Source organism: Phocoena sinus, chromosome 3 (genome assembly GCF_008692025.1).
Source record: "Phocoena sinus isolate mPhoSin1 chromosome 3, mPhoSin1.pri, whole genome shotgun sequence".
NCBI classification, from domain to species: Eukaryota; Metazoa; Chordata; class Mammalia; order Artiodactyla; family Phocoenidae; genus Phocoena; species Phocoena sinus.
This window is the reverse complement of record NC_045765.1, coordinates 123,526,800-123,549,214: the sequence shown is the minus strand read 5'-3', so window position 1 is coordinate 123,549,214 and position 22,415 is coordinate 123,526,800. Positions and strand designations below refer to the sequence as shown.

The following is a 22,415-nucleotide window of genomic DNA, read 5'->3' as shown; positions in this document are numbered from 1 at the left end:
GAGCCCTCAGCCCATGCTTGGTGTTCTCCAATCTCTTCTCAGCCACTCATATCTCCTGCTGCTGCCCACCCAAAACACCTAGGCTTATTTTCCTAAATCCTAGGCTGTTATGAATAACACAGAATAGAAAAATGAACCACGTCACTTTCTGCTTTAATGTAGAACTTGGTTCATCCTAAAACTGTCTTGGACTCTAATTTCTTGCCCACTGGAACTTCTTTGCAGCCTTCTTTTCCCCTGACACCTAGTCTTTCCTCAGAGTGGGAGGTGGGTAGGATAGATTCTTTCGCTCTGACCCAGCTCTGCTCAGAACTGTGTTGGGACTGTAAATCTGTGGATCAGCAGAACAGGTTTAAATGAATAATCCATTAGGTTTAGGCTTTTCTATTGATTTAAAAAAGCCTATTCTGCTTCTTTTAGATCCTGAGAATGTGAACAAGTAATTATATTCAATGCTGCATAAGATTGCTTGTACATGTTTTTAAATGAACCATTATGACACAAATTACCTTGAAAATGTAATATTACCAGGTCAGATGTTAGTATCCTTTTGGAGTCTGTCATCAATTACGTGTTCAGATTACAGACTGAGTAAAGGTCATTCCTACTCACTAATTCTGCCAGATATACTGCCAGGTGGGAGAGCTGCTTAAGAAGGCAGTTTAGTTTAAGGACAGGACACTCTTACAAACCTATCTCTGAGGTGGGAGCTATTTGCATTAACATATTTATTCATGAATTTTCCAGATCATAGGGAGAGTGATTGAAGTTTCCCTTCTCCTTAAGAATGCATGAATTTAACTTTATTAGTTGTTATATGGTTCTCGATTTTTAGTTGGAAAAGCTCAGAGGGCCTTGATTTTTTGCTTTCAAGAAATGGGCCCTTGGCTAATCTGCCAAAGGCAATCTTAGCCACCTTTGGAGTGTCTGAAGAAGGCTTGTAAGGTCAGGACACCAATTCTCACCAGGGTGCCCCCGTTCAGGTGTCATCTCCTCTCGCATTGATGGAATTTTATTTATAGCTTTTGTAAATTAAGGTATTTGTGAAAGTTAATTTGGACAAGGAAGTCATTATCCAAGGGAGAAACACAAATGGGGGGAAATAATAACAGAAACAAAGAGCTGGTTTAAGTTCGAGATGGTTTTGAATGAAAGCAGATGCACAGATATATCAATAGATTAGGATTGTAGGTGATATTTGATGGTAGAGAATAAAGCTGAGGTATTGCCTCAGGGAGTCTCATCTCAAAGAGTTAGGCTTGAGTGGGGAGTCCTCCCTGGTAGCCCTGAGAGAAGGGAACTAATATTTAGGCACCTATATGCACCAGGTTCCTCTGTATACATCATCGCCTTTGAATAGATGATGGGCCTCACACTGCCAGGGAACAGTTCCACAGAGAGGAGCACACTAGCGGAGACTTGGGACAGAAGATAAGCAGGGTTAAAGGAGCAAATTTCTCCAAGAGCTGGGCATAGATTGAAAGCTTCAGACACAGCTATGACATCAATGGTGTAATGACCACAGAGAAGACATCAGGCCTAGAAAGAGGTGACACAAAGTTAGAGACAAAAGCTACAGAATCAAAGGAATAGTTGAAATAGGAAAATGCTGGACTCTAGAGCTACACCATGTACCTTACTGTGATTATTTTTAATCGTTTGTACCCCTAAGATGAGCAGTTACCAGACTGACTGAGATTTCTCTAGCCTTCATGGTGACTTCATGGTGACTTCATGGTGACTGTGGAACTACTCCACAGTTCCTGAGTTCTTATTTAGGACAACACTATGTTGTATATATTTGTCCATTTAGGAGTAACTAGGGGTAGAGGCTAAAGAAAAGCCAGCAAAAACTCTCTAATTCTTCCTTCTTCCTTTCTGAAGGTCTTTGAAAGCCAAGGAAGTGAGGGACTTAGGCTTTCACCATGGACAGGGGGACTCGAAGGTGGCTGGAAAATCACAGTTCTTGCCTGGCTAGTGTTGGCGTCCTTAAGCTGTAGTCATGAGGACGATTTTCCCCACATTCAGGTATCTAGGAGCTTTCTGTGATCTTCTAAGACAGGTAACATGTATGTCTATGCCTCTTGGGCTCTGTAGATATATATCCCTAAAAGAAAGCTCGGTGACTCAAATTTCTCTGACACCATGTACTTAAGCTTCTGGATTCCTTCTCACTTCTTGGAGAGTAGTACCAGAGGGCTGGAAGGTTTATCCGTATTCTACTGGGACACTACAGGACTGTGCAAATGCTTCACCTAAACCTAAAGTCCCATAGGTTCGTATTCATTTGTCCAGAGGTGATTTGTTCAGGACACCTCTGTGTCAGAAGATGCCTTGCTCATTACGGAAGTATTCCATAATGAAATATGAAATATGAAGTCATAAAATGTCAATATAAAGATGTGCTATATCTACTTCATTATTAAAAAGATAGGAAAATTGTGGTTCACCTTGAAGTTTCTGAGGAGACCTGATTTTAGTCCTAATCACGCTGTATGCCACTGAACCGAACTGGTCTCATGTTTCAGTGCTGGAAACAAAGGCAAAAAGGTCAACCCTAGACTCTGAAGCACAAATTCCAAAAGAGCCCGATTGCCCTTTTTTTCTTGTCCTTTGCAAATAAATAGGGCTCCAAAGGAGAGACAGCCCAACTAGGATGATTTCAAAATATGACTCTTCCAGATCCTCCTTGGGTTCTCCAGTTTGGAATAGAAACCCTGACATTACTGCAGGCTGTATAGGCTACAGGAGTTCAGCCTGAACCTCTATTCTACAGCAGGAATCTCCAAACAGGCGGCAAGAGGAGATAGTTCCTATTTTCCAGAAGCCTTGTGATCTCTGGGGTGTGGGGTGTGGGAGCTGGAGATACTGAGGGTGTAGTGCTCAGATGGGAAAGAAGTATTGCTGAAAGGGCATGAGTATGGAAGAATCTGGAAGCAAGGAAATCAGTTAGAGGCTCCTGAGCTACTTCAGGAGAGAGTTGATGAGGGTCTCACCTAAGGAGATAGAGCTGGGATGGAGAAGGGAAAGAATATTTGAGAGATGTTTCATAGGTAAAATCTTCAGTACAACCATACCTCTTAAACTTTGAAGTTTCAGTCTCCCTGTCTGGTGTTGCACGGGAGCTTCAAGTGTGAGAGTGAGAAAGCTCAGGATGGATGCCCAGAATATAGACTCAGCTTCATTCTAGTCGCACACCTTGCAGTTGACAACCTCCACCACCACTACCACCAATGCGAAGTTATTTACACCTCTAAATTTCCTACATTCAGCTCTCTCCTGTGTTCTCCTCAGTCTCCCCATCCCCTGGGATATCCTAGGTCCCAGTTTGAACTATCAAATTTTATAACTAATTGTGATTCACTTCGCCATAGTTTTATAAATTTTTCATTTTGGTTTATTGTTTTAAAATCAACTCTTCCCCTAGGAGATACAGCAATGATCGAAAATAAATGAAACCTGTGCCTATTACAACTCACCCTACATAAATCATTACCCTTGGTGAATGGGAAAATGGCTATTCGTGTGAGGCTGAAAATTGAATGTACTCGGGCAAATTAAGGAGCAGAAAACGAGTATGAAATGAGAGCATTCAAAAAGGTTGTTTTAAGATGTTTCAGGCTTGTTTTTCCTCTCCTGCTCTAAAATATTCTGTGTACTAAGGACTTGCCCAGGAGTCAAGAGGAGCAGCTTCTACATTATCAGAGTCAGTGTGAACCTGTATTATCAGCAGGTCCACAGGACCCTAAGCATTTTTCTCAGGATTAGAGAAGATGTGGTAATCATCACACAGAGCTGGGTCTGAGTGAAATGAGAAGCAGACCAAAGGTAAGAGGTCTCTGGGCAGAATTTTTTTCAAAAGTGGTTTCAGACTTCCCTACACGGCCGAAGTCCCCAAGAATTTAAGTACAGATCCATGAGCAAAACTTGGGATTGAATCTGAATTTTTAAGCTTGGGCCCTGGAAATGTGCATTTTATAAAAGCTCTTGAAGTGACTAAGAGACATGATCAGGTTCATAAACTTCATTTCTGGTAGTTGGGACTAGAATATAAGAAACTAAGAAATGGGGTTGAGTTTTCCCATTAATTACAACCTTAGAGAAGTACCTCTAGGTTTTACTTCTTTCTTATAAAATATGAGGCTCCCAGAGCCCTCCAGGATCTAAAATGTTATGATTCAATAAATAAGAGTTTTAGCAGTTACATTTCTGTTTTGTGCCTTTGGGTTTAGAAACTAATTTTCAGAGCTTGCCTTTAATGTAGATGGAGTTTGTGGCTGACTATAGCACCAATTCAAAGGATTCCAAGTAGGTTTTTCTTCCTCAGAACATCTTCTACACCAGCCTGCTTTCAGTTTCGGAAATTTCTGCATTAGAGGAATGGGTTAAAGTGAGGTCTCTTTAGTTACATATTTAAGTCCCCTTTTGTAGGAGTTAGTAACTGCATTAGCAAGTTGATAATAGTTTTGTACCAAATATTGTAGCATTTCTCAGCCACTTTTTCTATCATGACACTTATGACTAGTTGTGTGCACATGTGCTTTTCTTTCTCATTGATGTAGTCAGTGTTGTGTGCGATGCCCAACTGTATCTCTACTGTTTCCTTCCTATTATGAAAGCATCTCAGAATGCAAAGAATGAGAGTGACATAATTATTAGAATAACCTAGAATCTGGTCAAGTTTTATAAGAATAAAAGTATCACTAATTCTCCAAGTTGGATGTGAGTAAAAAAATTAGTTGAGACATGCCTCTTCTGATTGTGACTGTGTTAATTTGCTAGGTCTGCCATCAACTGATTGGTTTAAACAACAGAAACCTATTGGCTCAGTTCTGGAGGCTAGGAAGTCTGAAATCAAGGTGTTCTTCTTTCTAGGCTTGTCTGGCTCTGTGTCCAAATTTCTCCTTTTTATGAGGATACAAGTCACATTATGTAAGGATCCATCCTAATGATTTCATCTTAACTTGATCATCTGTGAAGACCTTATTACCAAATAAGGTTACATTCACAGGTACTGATGGTTAAGACTTTAACATTTTGGGGAGGATACAGTTAAACCCATAACACTGTCATTCCATTGTATGGTGGCATTGATGGTGAAAATCTAATGAATTAATTTATGAGGTGGATCATGGTCCTTCGGCAATTAATAAAAACATAGACAGGTTTTTCTGGCGTGAGATGGAGAAATTAAAGATGGAGCACAGAAACTGCCAGAGGCATGACTGGCCCAGATTGAAAGGCCTTAAACTGCCAGCAAAAAGTAATTGGCAATGAAGACTGTGGGAAGGATTGCCATAACTAGGAGAACTACCTTAAGGTAGTTGCAAGGACACTAAATACAAACTTAGCCTTCTTTATGTAGAAGACAGCTCCTACAGGGAAGTGTGGGAAGGGTAAGGTTACTAGAGTAAATTTTGGAGTAGCTGTTTTGAATCTCTGCTCCTGAGAGTTTCATAGCATTAAATTTTTATATCACCATCTTACTGTTATAATAAAAGCATTAATCACATCATAATAAAACTAGTATTTTATCCCAAACCTGGTAGTTTTCTATTGGTATATATTAAGGTTGTACAATTGCACAGCACATATACTGTGCACTGACATGTATTTTGAAGGTAGTCTGGAAAATGGGAAGGTATTTGATGGTATTTTGGAAATACATAGTGATGCCTGCTTGTACTGTCATGAAGCAACTGTGTGCATATTTCCCCAACTTCATGATCATGTTGGTTTCATGAAATAGTTCAAGATGGGAGAATTTATACTATGGCAATTGGCAAGTGCTGTAAATTATAGCTTCAACTTTGTTTTGAAAGCTGGTTATTAAACATTCACCAGAACACCACCAGATATAAACTGCATTTTAAACAAATTAATACACTCTGGTTTTAGGGGCACTTACAAGAAAAACTGTTTTTCCTGCTGAACAAAAGTAGCTGTTTCTTGGTACCATGCATTAGAATAGTGTGAAGATGAACAATAGGGCCAGTTTAGGAAGCAGATGAAATGAATTTGAACTGCAATCTAGTAATGGCTTCTAAAGCTCTTGAGCAAATTGCCGAGGTAATTCTGGTATGTGAAATGCATTCATTAAGAAGAGTTAAAATTCAAACTTCCTGCTTCCCTGACACAGGATGATTAACAGGACGGCTAGAAGGATCATCATTTCCATGGAAAACCCTGGAAATCAGAGAGTTCCAAGCTGTCATTAGTTGTTTTCAGGATTAAAAATTAAAAAAAAAAAGACTAATTAAACATTTGTTAATCCAACCTGTACTTTTTTTTGTGTGTGTGTGGTACGTGGGCCTCTCACTGTTGTGGCCTCTCCCGTTGCGGAGCACAGGCTCCGGACGCGCAGGCTCAGCGGCCATGGCTCACGGGGCCAGCAGCTCCGCGGCATGTGGGATCCTCCCGGACTGGGGCACGAACCCGCGTCCCCTGCATCAGCAGGCGGACTCTCAACCACTGCGCCACCAGGGAAGCCCCAACCTGTACATTTTATGGGTATTTGGATAATACACACTAATGTGAAGAAAAATGAGCTTAGGAACTTAGAACCTTCTTTAGGTTGATTTGCCTTTTCCCACCTGGAATTACCAGAGAAGAACAAAGATGTCACCTTTCTGAATAAGTCTGCAGTGCGTCTCAAGCTTTAACGCGTTTATAGATCATCTGGGAAGCTTGTTAAAAAATTTAGATTTTCATTCAACAACTCTGGGGTGGGACCTCAGCTGCTGGTCCCCAGAGCACACTCTGAGTAGCAAGGAGCTAGAAATCTTTCAGAGGATGTGAGTGTGGAGATGCCCCTGACTGGGTGTGTCCCTCCCTCTCGCCCACCTTGCCCTCAGCAGCAATAAGCAACACATGATTTGAAGGTTTTCCTTCTATTTTATTCTGCTACACTTTCTTTTAATTTAGATTTATTTACTGGTTGATGGTAACAGTGTTCTCCCTTAGAAATTCCTCTGAGGTCACACTTCTTAACATTTAAACCTGTTCTATTTTTTTTTTCTCCCTAAGTCTTGAGACTAACTGGGATCTCTGTAATTCCACACAGCTTCCAGTAGAGGTCACTACCTCGTTACAGAAATATTTTCTTTCTTTCTTTTTTTTTCCTAAGAGATAGTTCAGTGGCTGGGATGAATTTGCCTTCTCTGGGAAGGAGTCAGCCTAAGGGACCAGTTATCTCCAAGGCACTGGTTTGCACATAATATCCCCTCCATGCAAAAGTGGGAGTGTCAAAGATGGGCAGACTTTTCCAATCCCCTAGGAAAAATGAAGGAAACAACAACTGAAGCATGGCTAAAGGGCTACAAAGTTTAAATGCAGGTATTAGTTTGCTAGGGTTGCTGTAACAAAGTTCTACAGCTGGTGACTTAAACAACTGAAATTTATTTTCTCACAGTTCTAGAGGCTGGAAGTCCTCAATTAAGGCATTGCCAGAATTGATTTCTTCTGAGGGAAGGATGTGTTCCAGGCCTCTCTATGACTTATTAGATGGCCGTTTTCTCCCTGTTGTCTTCATATCATCTTCCCTCTGTATGTGTCCATGTCCACACTTCCTTTTCTTATAAGGACATCAGTCATGTTTGATTAGGGCTCACCCCAATGAACTCATATCAATTCAGTTACCTCTTTAAGGACTCTTAATAAATACAATTAGTGCTCACTTCAGCAGCACATATACTAAAATTGGAATGATACAGAGAAGATTAGCATGGTCCCTGTGCAGGGATGACACGCAAATTCGTGAAGCGTTCCACATTTTTTTTTTTCTCTTGTGGTGCTGATGTACTTTCTGGTTGTTTCAATATTTTTGTATTCTTTCTAACATATCTGTTAGTTTCCTAGCCTAATTTTTTACTTTGTTATTGTTCTCTTTTTTTTTTTTTTTTTTTTTTTGCCACTCACGCAGCTTGGGGGATCTTGGTTCATGAGCCGGGGGTCAGGTGAAGGAAGCTTCTGTGGTGGGAGCTCCGAGTCTGAACCACTGAACTAATAGAGAAACTTAGACCTCTGGAAATATTCACTGGAGTGAGGTCTCATGGAGGTCCTTGTCTCAGCACCAAGACCCAGCTCTACCCAACAGTCTACAAACTCCAGTGTTGAAGCCTCAGGCCAAACAACCAGTAAGACAGGAACACAATCCCACTCATAAAAATAAAAAAAATGAGACCACAAAAAAATATGTGACAGATGAAGGAGCAAGGTAAAAACCTACAAGACCAAATAAATGAAGAGGAAACAGGCAATCAGCATGAAAAAGAATTCACAGTAATGATAGTAAAGATGATCCAGAATCTCGGAAATAGAATGGAGGCATGGATGAGAAAATACAAGAATGATTACAAGATCTAGAAGAAATAAAGAACAAACACAGATGAACAACACAACAACTGAAATGAAAAATACACTAGAAGGAATCAATAACAGAATAACTGAGGCAGAAGAACAAATAATGAGCTGGAAGACAAATGGTGGAAATAACTGCCAAGTAGCAGAATAAAGAAAAAACAAGGAAAAGAAATTGAAGACAATCTCAGAGACCTCTGGGACAACACTAAATGCACCAATATTTGAATTATAAGGGTCCCAGGAGAAGAAGAGAAAAGTAAGGGTCTGAGAAAATATTGAAGAGATTATAGTTGAAAACTTCCCTATATGGGAAAGGAAATACCCACCCAATCCAGGAAGTGCAGAGAGTCCCATACAGGATAAACCCAAGGAGAAACACACTGAGACATATTAATCAAACTATATAAAGTTAAGTACAAAGAAAAATATTAAAAGCATCAAGGAAAAAGCAAAAAATAACCTACCAGGGAATACCCATAAGGTTATCAGCAGATTTTTCAGCAGAAACTCTGCAGGCCAGAAGGGAGTGGCAGAACATACTTAAAGTGATGAAAGAGAAAAACCACAACCAAGTTTATACTACCCAGCAAGGATCTCATTCAGATTCAATGAAGAAGTCAAAACCTTTTCAGACAAGTGAAAGCTAAGAGAATTCAGCACCACCAAACCAGCTTTACAACAAATGCTAAAGAAACTTCTCTAGGTGGGAAGCACAAGAGAAAAAAAGACCCACAAAAACAAATCCAAAACAATTAAGAAAATGTAATAGGAACATACATATTGATAATAACCTTGATTGTAAATGGATTAAATGCCCCAACCAAAAGAAAGACTGGCTGAATGGATACAAAAAACAAGACCCATATATTGCTGTCTACAAGAGACCCACTTCAGACCTAGGGACACATACAGACTGAAAGTGAAGGGATGGAAAAAGATATTTCTATGCAAATGGAAATCAAAAAGAAAGCTGCAGTAGCAATACTAATATCAGATAAAATAGACTTTAAAATAAAGACTGTTACAAGAGATAAGGAGGAACACTACATAATGATCAAAGAATAAACCCAAGAAGAAGATATAACAATTATAAATGTTTATGCACCCAACATTGGAACACCTCAGTACATAAGGCAAATGCAACAACCATGAAAGGAGAAATCGATAGTAACACAATAATAGTAGGGGACTTTAACACCCCACTTACACCAATGGACAGATCATCCATACAGAAAATAAATAAGGAAGCACAAGCTTTAAAGGACACAATAGACCAGATAGATTTAATTGATATTTATAGAACATTCCACCTGAAAGTGGCAGAATACACTTTCTTCTCAAGTGCACATGGAACATTCTCCAGGATCACATCTTGTGTCACAAATCAAGCCTTGGTAAATTTAAGAAAATTGAAATCATATCAAGCATCTTTTCCAGCCACAACGCTATGAGATTAGAAATAATTACAGGGGGAAAAAACATAAAAAACACAACACATGGAGGCTAAACAATATGCTACTAAATACCAAGCGATGACTGAAGAAATCAAAGAGGAAATCAAAAGATACATAGAAACAAATGACAACAAAAACACGACAACCCAAAATCTATGGATGCAGCAAAAGCAGTTCTAAGAGGGAAGTTTATAGCAATTCAATCTCACCTCAAGAAAAATCTCAAATAAACAGTCTACCCCTACACCTAAAACAACTAGAGAAAGAAGATCAAAGAAGACCCAAAGTCAGTAGAAGGAAAGAAATCATAAAGATCAGAGCAGAAATAAAATAGTAATGAAGAAAACAATAGCAAAGATCAATAAAACTAAAAGCTGGTTCTTTGAGAGATAAACAAAATTGATAAACCCTTAGCCAGACTCATCAAGAAAAAAGGGAGAGGACTCAATCAATAAAATTAGAAATGAGAAAGGAAAAATCACAACTGACACTGCAGAAATACAAAGATTTGTAAGAGAATACTACAAACAACTATATGCCAATAAAATGGACAACCATGAAGAAGTGGACAAATTCTTGGAAAGGTACAGTTTTTCAAGACTGAACCAGGAAGAATTAAAAAATATGAATAGACCTATCACAAGCAATGAAATTGAAACCGTAATTTAAAATCTTCCAACAAACAAAAGTCCAGGACCAGATGGCTTCACAGGCGAATTCTGTGGAAACATTTAGAGAAGAGCTAACACTGATCCTTATAAAACTTTTCCAAAAAATTGCAGAGGGGAGAAACACTCCCAAATTCATTCTATGAAGCCACCATCACCCTTAAACCAAAACCAGAAAAAGATATCACAAAAAAAAGAAAATTACAGACGAATATGACTGATGAACGTAGATGCAGAAATCCTGAACAAAATACTAGCAAACAGAATCCAACAACACGTTAAAAGGATAATCCACCATGATCAAGTGAGATTTATCACAGGGATGCATGGATTCTTCAGTATATGCAAATCAATCAGTGTGATACACCACAATTAATAAATTAAGGAATAAAAAACACATGATCATTCTCAATAGGTGCAGAAAAGCTTTAACAAAATTCAACACCCATTTATGATAAACCTCTCCAGAGAATGCACATAGAGGGAACCTACCTCAACATAATAAAGGCCGTATATGACAAAACCCACAGGAAGCATTATACTCAATGGTGAAAAACTGCAAACATTTCCAATAAGATCAGGAGCAAGACAAGGATGTCTGTTAAAAACTTGTTAAAAAACTTGTTATTTAACATAGTTTTGGAAGTCCTATCCATGGCAATCAGAGAAGAAAAAGAAATAAAAGTAATACAAATTGAAAAGAAGAAGTAAAACTGTCACTCTTTGCAGATGACATGATACTATACATAGAAAATCCTAAAGATGCCCCCAGAAAACTCCTAGAACTAATCAATGAATTTCGTAAGGTTGCAGGATACAAAATTAATGCAGAGAAATCTCTGGTATTCCTATACACCAACAATGAAAAATCAGAAAGAGAAACTAAGGAAACACTCCCATTTACCATTGCAACAAAAGAATAAAATACCTAGGCATAAACCTGCCTAAGTCTTTCTCCCTCTGCCTAAGGAGGCGAAAGACTTGTACTCAGAACACTATAAAATGCTAATGAAGGAAATCAAAGATGACATAAACAGATGGAGAAATATACCATGTTCTTGGATTGGAAGAATCAATGTTGTGAAAATGACTATACCACCCAAAGCAATCTACAGATTCAGTGCAATCCCTATCAAACTACCAATGGCATTCTTCACAGAATTAGAACAAAAAATTTTACAATTTGTATGGAAACACAAAAGACACTGAATAGCCAAAGCAATCTTGAGAAAAAAAATGGAGTTGGAGGAATCAGGCTCCCCGACTTCAAATTATACCACAGAGCTACAGTAATCAAGACAGTATGGTACTGACACGAAAACAGAGATACAGATCAGTAGTACAGGATAGAATGGCCCAGAGATAAACCCACACACATATGGACACCTAACTTATGACAAAGGAGGCAAGAACATACAAAGGAGAAAAGACAGCCTCTTCAATAACTGGAGCTGGGAAAACTGGACAGCTACATGGAAAAGAATGAAATTAGAACACTCCCTAACAACATACACAAAAATAAACTCAAAATGGATTGAAGACCTAAATGTAAGACCGGACACTATAAAATCTTAGAGGAAAACGTAGGAAGAACACTCCTTGACATAAATCACAGCAAGATCTTTTTTTGATCCACCTCTTAGAGTAATGGAAATAAAATAAACAAATGGAACCTAATGAAACTTCAAAGCTTTTGCACAGCAAAGGAAACCATAAACAACAAAAAGACAGCCCTCAGAATGGGAGAAAATATTTGCAAATGAAACAACAGACAAAGGATTAATATCCAAAATATACAAACAGCTCATGGAGCTCAATATCAAAAAACAAACAATACAATTAAAAAATGGGTGGAAGACCTAAATAGACATTTCACCAAAGAAGATGTACAGCTGGCCAGGAGGCACATGAAAAATGCTTAACATCACTAATTATTAGAGAAATGGAAATCAAAACTACAATGAGGTTTCACTTCACACCAGTCAGAATGGCCATCATCAAAAATCTAGAAAAATTAAATGCTGGAAAGGGTGTGGTTAAAAAGGGAACCCTCCTGCACTGTTGGTGGGAATGTAAATTGATACAATCACCATGGAAAACAGAATGGAGCTTCTTTAAAAACTAAAATAGAACTGCCATATCACCCAGCAATCCCACTACTGGGCATATACTCTGATAAAACCACAATTCAAAAAGAGACATGTACCACAATGTTCATTGCAGCACTATTTCCAATAGCCAAGGCATGGAACCAACCTAAATGTCCTCAACAGATGAATGGATAAAGAAGATGTGTCACATATATACAATGGAATATTACTCAGTCATAAAAGAAATGAAATTGAGTTATTTGTAGTGAGGTGGATGGACCTAGAGTCTGTCATAAAGAGTGAAGTAAGTCAGAAAGAGAAACACAAATACCATATGCTAACACATATGTATGGAACCTAAAAAAAATAAAATCGGTACTGATGAACCTAGTTGCAGAGCAGAAATAAAAGATGTAGTCATAGAGAATGGACTTGAGGACACAGGGTGGGAGAGGGAAGCTGGGGTGAAGTGAAAGTAGCATCGACATATATACACTACCGAATGTAAAATAGTTAGCTAGTGGGAAGCAGCTGCATAGCACAGGGAGATCAGCTTGGTGCTTTGTGATGACCTAGAGGGGTGGGATAGGGAGGGTGGAGGGAGGCTCAAGACGCAGGGGATATGGGGACAATATGTATGCATATGGCTGATTCACATTGTTAAACAACAGAAACTAACCAATATTGTGAAGCAATTATACTCCAATAAAGATCTATTAAAAAAATAAAACAGTATGACACTGGTGTAATGATAGACGTATAGATCAGTGGAATGCAGTTGGGTTTCCAGAAATAAACTCATGCATTTATGGCCAATAAATACGTTAAATAAATAAATAAATAAATAAATAAATACAATTAAATTCTGAGGTATGCGGGTATTAGGATTGCAACATATGAATTTTTTTTTTTTTTTCAGTACGCGGGCCTCTCACTGTTGTGACCTCTCCTGTTGCGGAGCACAGGCTCCGGACGTGCAGGCTCAGCGGCCTTGGCTCACGGGCCTAGCTGCTCCGCGGCATGTGGGATCTTCCCGGACCGGGGCACGAACCCGTGTCCCCTGCATCGGCAGGTGGACTCTCAACCGCTGTGCCACCTGGAAGCCCTACATATGAAATTTTTTTAAACATCTTTATTGGGATATAGTTGCTTTACAGTGGTGTGTTAGTTTCTGCTTTAAACAAAGTGAATCAGTTATACATATACATATGTCCCATATCTCTTCCCTCTTGCATCTCCCTCCCTCCCACCCTCCCTATCCCACCCCTCTAGGTGGTCACAAAGCACCGAGCTGATCTCCCTGTGCTATGCGGCTGCTTCCCACTAGCTATCTACCTTATGTTTGGTAGTGTATATATGTCCATGCCTCTCTCTCACTTTGTCACAGCTCACGCTTCCCCCTCCCCATATCCTCAAGTCCGTTCTCTAGTAGTTCTGTGTCTTTATTCCTGTCTTTCCCCTAGGTTCTTCATGACATTTTTTTTTCCTTAAATTCCATATATATGTGTTAGCATACGGTATTTGTCTTTCTCTTTCTGACTTACTTCACTCTGTATGACAGACTCTAGGTCTATCCACCTCATTACAGATACCTCAATTTCGTTTCTTTTTATGGCTGAGTAATATTCCATTGTATATATGTGCCACTTCTTTATCCATTCATCCGATGATGGACACTTAGGTTGTTTCCATGTCCTGGCTATTGTAAATAGAGCTGCAATGAACATTTTGGTACATGACTCTTTTTTTTTTTTTATACTTTTTTTTTTTTTTTTTTTGCAGTACATAGGCCTCTCACTCTTGTGGCCTCTCCCGTTGTGGAGCACAGGCTCCGGACACGCAGGCTCAGCGGCCATGGCTCACGGGCCCAGCTGCTCCGCGGCATGTGGGATCTTCCCGTACCGGGGCGTGAACCCGATTCCCCTGCATCGGCAGGTGGACTCTCAACCACTGCACCACCAGGGAAGCCCCATGACTCTTTTTGAATTATGGTTTTCTCAGGGTATAAGCCCAGTAGTGGGATTGCTGGGTCATATCGTAGTTCTATTTGTAGTTTTTTAAGGAACCTCCATACTGTTCTCCATAGTGGCTGTACCAATTCACATTCCCACCAGCAGTGCAAGAGTGTCCCCTTTTCTCCACACCCTCTCCAGAATTTATTGTTTCTAGGTTTTTTGATCATAGCCATTCTGACTGGTGTGAGATGATATCTCATTGTAGTTTTGATTTGCATTTCTCTAATGATTAATGATGTTGAGAATTCTTTCATGTGTTTGTTGGCCATATGACTTTTTGATGGGACCCAATTTAGCCCATAGCATGCAATAAATAGACAAACTGTCTTAAGAGAATGGGACTTCATTGAAAAATAGCGCTATGTCTACAGCTATAATTTGTCTGGAAATTCAAATCAAAAGTTTCTTTTCCCTCCATTACCTGAATATGTCTTGAAGATTGAATTAAAATAAAAATCAGCTCCAGTTGTCTTAAGTAATTGTTCATTTTTTGTAGGTGTTACATTTTGATGGCTGATCTAGGAGTAGATCATAGGGGAGGAGAACTCTGAAGCAGGAGACAGGGTACACATCTTCCAGTTACATTATCCAGACCAGAGGCATTTTCTCCTAAATTACGTCCCACCACTATTTCTATCATAATTTCTTTGTTTCAGGTCTGTTGAGTTTCCTTCTTCTTCTTGACATCTTTCCAGAGATCACATGAACTAAAAGTAAAGTCTCTGTTCTTTGAATTCATTAATTCATTCCAAAGACATACTTCAAAGCACCCACTATATTTTTAATACCCTGGGCACATAAACTTGAATGTCAGTAACTTCTCCCTAGAAACTTACTATAATAGAGTAGAAATATTTGTAAGAGATGTGTGGCCATGTGCTATTGCAGAATAGTTGGGGGGATAGAGTAATTTTAAGGAGGAATCAGGAGATTTTGATATGTCCTTAATTTGGCATTTATTCATATGCCTTAGGAACCCTCTTCTTACCCACCCAAGAATTGTTATTTTTGTATTTCTCAGAAGTCAGTACACATTGTAGGTGCTCAATGAATGCTTGTAGAAGAATGAATAAAATCAGGTGTTATAATTCTCTTACTCAGGAATAAATGTTAAGGTACTATTCTGCAAGGTGGGCTTACTTGGGTGATCTGCCCATTCTGGGCACCAGCCCTTGTCCATCAGGGTCCACACGGGCCACATAACTATAAATCCTACTCCCAGAGGGACTTCATCAGAACAACAAAAAGGTATGTTGTAAATGACTGAACACGAGTTACAGACTTAGAACTTTATAGAATTTAGCTATTTTGAAGATGCAACAACTAAAATGTTATAGACTGGGGTTTTGAGATTAGCATTTTACTTTCTCCTTTCTAAGGAAATAGTGAAAACCTTGGTCATCTCTGGCTGAAAGAATTGTATCCATCTTGATCTCCTTCAGATTTTCAGGTTTATTACATTAGTTCTTTTGTAAGTATTCTGCCTTGTTCTGTCCTATGCCTTTTGGTGTCAAGAAGGTCACTTCTTCACAGTGGAGCCCTTTTTAATTAAAAGAAAGATTCTAAATTTGCTTTGGGTCCATTTTAAGTGCAGAGACTTCATTAATTACACCAGGAGGAGGTTTCCTAATGCTATAACATCTAGGAGCCTTTGAAAAATTAATTCGAAAAGGTGTTTCTTCCTTATTGTGCGGTTTTGTGTGAATTTGTTTCCTCTTGAGTATTCTGATGGCTGTATCTTTTTTTTTTTTTTAATCCAGATTGCTTTAGAGGATGAGGAGCCTGCTGATTTGATTGCAAATGAAATATAAGCCTCACAGCCAAGAACCATTAATACCATAACATTCTATCTGGTTTTAGCCACTAGGGAAAATTACTATTTAACAAAATGTTGAAATAAATAAATAGTAATTTATGACACCATTGTTCTCTGTTGTTGAAAACCTCACCTTTAAAAGTAGTTATCACATCTTGGAGGGAGACTCATAAAAAGAAAAAGTATTTGAGGGGTTTTCTCCAGTGGTGCTCTCCTGCTTGACTCTTTTTTCCCCCTTATTAACCCACTCCTACTGAAGCAAATATACTTCCACTTTGTTTTTTCCCAATTTCTTTCTGTATAAATACTCTTGGCTTTGAGGTAACATGAAGGAGTGAATGCTAGGTCTGAGAGTCCAGAACATAAGCAGACATGAAAACCTCATCACTAGAACATCAAAGGCTAACACAGAAAGTGCTAAAACAGAAATCAAGTTGTTTCCAGCTACCCTTTCTTGTGAGATATTTAGCATCCTGTTCAATATTTGGACACTTGGACTATTCCACAGGCTCCTCAAATCTAAAGTAGAAGTGAGTTAGAGGTAGAAACCTAAATGTGGTCCTTTAGTTATCTGAGCAAGGACATTGTCCCAGTAGATTCTCTCTCGACATGGTTTGTGCTTGGGCTCATTATGTCCTATCAGTATTTTTACTTTTTAGTTATTTATTTTTTGAACTGGTTAAAGATTTAGATCAGAATGGGGACACTGTGTAGAAGCTATTCATGAGGTTTACTTGCCAGTTTATTACAAATTGCATCCCTCTCCCCAGGAAGAACACACTCTGTTTCCTTTAATCTCTTTTATAAGGGATGACAGTATATATTAACAGAGGGCAAGAATAGATCATTGGGTTTAAGTATTAATGATCATCTAATAATAAGATGTGATAGGATTATATTAGAATTGCAAAACTGGTCTATTTATTAAGAGTGGCAGGCTATCAAATTATAAGCCTCAGAGGACAGAGGAATAATTATAATCTTCTAGAAATGCAAAAAGTGAAACTCTTTTGAAAGTCAGTTTTATTATTTTACTATAAACTATGGCCAAATAAGGTTAACTCCGAAAATGTCTGCTATGTGAAAAAAAAATTTTTTATTAGCATTTAGATGAGACCTCATCTTCTAACACTTTCTGGTAGTTTTTAGAAGAATTCCACCTTTTTGATATGTTCGTTATGCATAAGGATGTTAAGGTCTTATTGATAACATAGAAATTAATATGCTTTTAAAGTGTTTAATTCAGTGTTATAAAATGATTATTAGCTGCAAGTATAGTACATTCTCTAATAGCTCATTACAAAACATGTTATGGTATATATCAGTTAAAAAAGCTTTATATACAGTCTTTGACGACTTGAAAGAAAAGGCAGTGTGAGCAATAACCCTAACACAGGATCTCAAAGTGGGAATTCACATTTCATCTGGAACCTTGACTGACTACTTATAGAACTTCCTCTACAAAACTAAACAAGTCACTTCCCTGATAATAGCAGCTAACTTATTTGGATGTTCTTTGAGCCCCAGTTGAGTGACCTTCATCTGGTGTATTGTCTTCCATTATCTCCAGCCTCACTCAGCCTCACATTTGGAGTATCTTCATTTTTCTTTCTTGGCTTCTTTATCAGAGCATCTAATTTCAGCTCCTACCCTGTTTCTTCTCTTTATTTCTGAAAAATTTTGAGGAGTGTTCTTTAATAATTAGTTTAATTTATTTGTAATTTTTCAACTCATTGCATCTTGGCATCAATTCCTACCATTTTACCAAAACCATTCCTAATTGCTGGATTTGGCAGTAATTATTTTCCTGTCATTGTCTTTTTCTTTTTTCTTTTTAAAAAAGTTTTATTTTATATTGGAGTATATTTGATTAACAATGTTGTGTTAGTTTCAGGTGTATAGCAAAGTGATTCAGTTATACATATATGTATCTATTCTTTTTCAAATTCTTTTCCCATTTAGGTTGATATATGTATTTTGGATGTTGGCTTTGAAGATAAAGTACTAGACCTGTAGACCAGCTTGGTGGAGCAGGATGTCATCCCCAAATAGTGACATCTGCATCTGTGAATATTGGGGGGATTCGAAGACTCCAACACATTCACCCTAACAACTTTAGCCAAGCCCTGCACTGGTTCCTCAAGGTGGTCAAAAAATATAACTTATTTACTAATCGTGCCCTCTCTTTTTATGAAAGTGGGATTCTGTAATTACTAAACACTGTTAAAGTACAGTAATTATATTTCATTATACCAACAGGGGGATAATGAGCGTTGACTATTACCCCCAGAGTCTAGCTTCAAATTTTTTGAGCTCTAGAGCATCAGTGTGGGGCTACATAATGCTAACTTCACTTCTCTCTGATCCCTACAAGGACCATACAGAGTAAAAAGAGACTGAAGTTAATGGTGCCCTAGGAGTAGGAACTGGAGAGGTTAAGAAAAGTCCTATACAGGGTAGGCAAATAAGTACATTGATGCAGTTTGACATGAATAAACAGCTTGAAAGCCCAGGAAAATTTTAAAAAGATCTAGAGAAACAACTAGTCATGGTAAATGTGGCCTCAGCCTACATTTCCATGATTAATACAGCAGAGTAAGTTAAAGAATGCCTTTGGAAGGTCACCTCGGTTTCTTGTTAGTTAAAATCAAGACATACAATTTGTCCATTTTAATAGGGCATGGTATCCTTACTATAAAATTCTATCTAGGGATAAGCAGGAAGCTTTTCATGACTAAAAAGTTATATCTAAATAAGTAGAGAGGTAGAAATCTTAATACCTGAATTATAGAGATGAAGTTGGTCTACCTTTCCTGCCCACCAATAAGACTTTGTGTCTCCCTAGGGGTATAAACCATAAGACCTGGAAGCTCTTTAATTCTGTTACCTGATCTACCTATGATGATGGTCCAGGAGTCACTACAATAAACACTGAATTAATCAGGTTCAGAGAAAGTTATTTTTACCTTAAATATATAAAAAACACAGATGACTGAAAAGATAGACTCATTTTCAGGACCCCAGGAGTATTCTCATGCCTTGAAACCTAATGAAATTTACCTTGCTGGGTTTGAGATGTTCTTGGGAACTGCAACATCTTTATTCCTTCCCAACTGGAATGGGAATATCTATTCTATACCTGTCCCACCATTGTATTTTGGGGGCAAATAACTAGTTTGTTAGTTTCACAGGCCCACAGATGGGGAAGAATTTTACACCAAGATGGAGCATAACCCAAGTCTTATTATACTTGATTTAGATAATTTAGAAGATGAGTTTTGGGACTTTTTGTGTTAATGACATTTAGATGAGATTTTTGGATTTAGAGTTGGTGCTAGAATGGGTTAAGTCTTTTGAGGAGGTTGGAAAGGGATGAATGTATTTTGTACTTGGGAAGGATATGAATTTTGGGAGACCAGGGGCAGACTATTATGGGTTGAATTCTGGTCCCCAAAAGATGTGTTGAAATCCTAAGGCATGGTACTTGTGAATGTGACCTTATTTGAAAATAGACTCTTTGCTGGATTATCCAATGACTGATTTCCTTATAAGGAGAGAGAGCTTTGGGGGCACACAGAGACATAGAGGAGACACAGGGAAGAAGACCGTGTGAAGGCGGAGGCAGATACTGGAGTTATGCTGCCACAAGACAGGAAATGCCAAGGATTGCCAGCAACTATCAGAAGCTAGAAGAGTCAAGGAGGGCATCTTCTTTAGGGCCTTCAGAGAGAATGTGGTCTTATCAACACATTCATTTCAGACTTCTAGTCCTAGAACTATTAGAGAATACATTTCTGTTGTTTTAAGTCACTTGGCCTGTGGTAATTTGTTACGGCAGTCCTAAGAAAGTAATACAAGGTAGGGTTCTATTTATATGAAGTTCTAGAAAATATAAACTAATCTATAGTGACAGAAATTAGATCAGTGGCTGGCTGGAAATATGGGGTTGGTATGTTGGGGACAGGAGGAAGGAAGAAAGGTTTACAAAGGGACGTGAGGAAATTTTGGGAGTGATGGACATACTAATTATTTTGATTGCAGCAATCGAAACAGCATAATGTGCAATTCAAATATGTGCAGTTTATTGTACATCAATTATACCTCAATAAAGCTGTTAAAAAAGTCATTTCTGGTGAGTAGAATTGGGTTTAGAATGGAATTAAGTGAGGGCTGTTGAAAGAGTAGCAACATAGAATATATTTTCCTTCTTTTATCTATGTTGCTGTTTCTTTTTTTTCTGAGAAAAAGAAAGAAAACATTGTACTTCATTAAATTCTTGGAAATTAGCTCTTAAGTGGATTTAAATGAATTAGCATTAATCTCCCATGGACACTTTTGCCATTGTCCACTTACAGCACCTTTATCCTAACATTTTGCCTTGGTTGGGTTCTATTCTCCCTTTATCAAGCTCAGTAATTGGAAGTCCATTGATAATTGCAGTCATATTATTTGTCTCATTTTCTGTGAGAAACATTTTCCAATGTGCTGTTGTAGTCTTAGGTATAATTCAGTTAGTAGAGACTTTGTCCTAACCAATGCCTTCTTAATGACAGCTGTTTTACTCTGCTGGGGCAGATGAAGCTAACTAGCTTTCTATTAAGGCAAGGTAAGAGGTGGGGATAAATATCTATTTTTTTTCTTTATACAGATCTGATGGTGCTGGCTCACAGATATACATTAATGGTCTTTGCAAAAGATCTTGTGTGATTTGAAGATTTATGATTGGTGAAAAATGAGGGGAAAAAGGGGAATTATAGCTTTGTAGTATTTTACATGGACAGTTTCTTCTTCTTAAAACCTTTAATGACAGAAGTCTCCTTTAGTTCTCCTCTGATTTCCTTGGCTTTTCATGCTCCTCTTTTTATTTTTGTTTTCCATTTAAATGTACCTCTGTACCTACTCTTTGGATGACCTCCTCTAAATGAATGGCTTCAAGCACTACACTTACTGTTACCACTCACAATTCTTCTGAGCTTTACACTTGTACACACAGCTGCCTAAAGGGTAGTTCTATGTCCCACCTCCAGGTAGTGAGACTTACCTGTTTCCCCCAGTGTCTACTCAATAAAGCTAAACATCTTCACTATTTCTGCTTCTCCTCCCTTCACAGGCAATTCTTTAAAAGTCTTTTACTTTTTTTTAATGTAATTTTTATTTTATATTGGGATATAGTTGATTTACAATGTTGTGTTAGTTTCAAGTGTATAACAAAGTGGTTCACTTATACATATACATATATCCATCCTTTTTCAGATTTTTTCCCTTATATGTTATTACGGAATATTGAGTAGAGTTCCCTCTGCTATAAAGTAGGTCCTTGTTGATTATCTATGTTATATATAGTAATGTGTGTATGATAAATTAGGAGTTTGGGATTAAGATATCCTTTACTTTGTTTTACTTCAATATCTCATATCGCTCCCTTCGTTTCCAGATCTTCCAATTCCTCTCTATTTGAGTTACACACTAGATTGTAGACCATGACCTCTATTTTAATTTTTCTTTTACATATTCCATAGAAATATCTTTTCAAAATGGACAGAGAATCTGCTTGAAGTCCTTTAATATTCTCCAAAATAGTCCCCCCAAAATTCAGAGTTCTTTGTTTAACCAGTAAGATAAAGCCCCTAATCACAAATCTAGCCATATTACTGTGTTTGCTATACATTTTATAAATACCACATTTATCATTTTATCAGGTAAGATAGTTCTCTTATTTTACTAGCTTGTTATGTTTGTTTGGGCTTTTTTCTTTTTTGGGCTGATGTGCTGAATTGTTTATCATAAAGGGGTAATGAATTTTAAGTTATTTTCCTTCATTATTGATAAGATTCTATTGTTTTCTCCTTTAATCCATTAATGTAATAAATTAAATTAATTGGATTTTTTAAAAGTTAACCAACTTTGCATTCCTGTGTAAAAAGAAACTTGCCTATGGTTTACTATATTTTTCACATAATTCAGGATTTGGCTTGTCTATATTTTGTTTATGATTTTGAATGTGTGTTCCT

General features: G+C 37.9%; 1 non-coding gene and 1 pseudogene across 1 annotated transcript; both read left to right on the top strand.

Annotated features, from left to right (window-relative positions):
* LOC116751092 overlaps positions 1-22,415 on the top strand; it is an 85,171-nt pseudogene that overhangs the window by 10,619 nt on the left and 52,137 nt on the right.
* On the top strand, positions 7,669-7,775 carry LOC116752467. Its single transcript, XR_004349533.1, has one exon. It is a non-coding gene; the product is annotated as a U6 spliceosomal RNA (small nuclear RNA).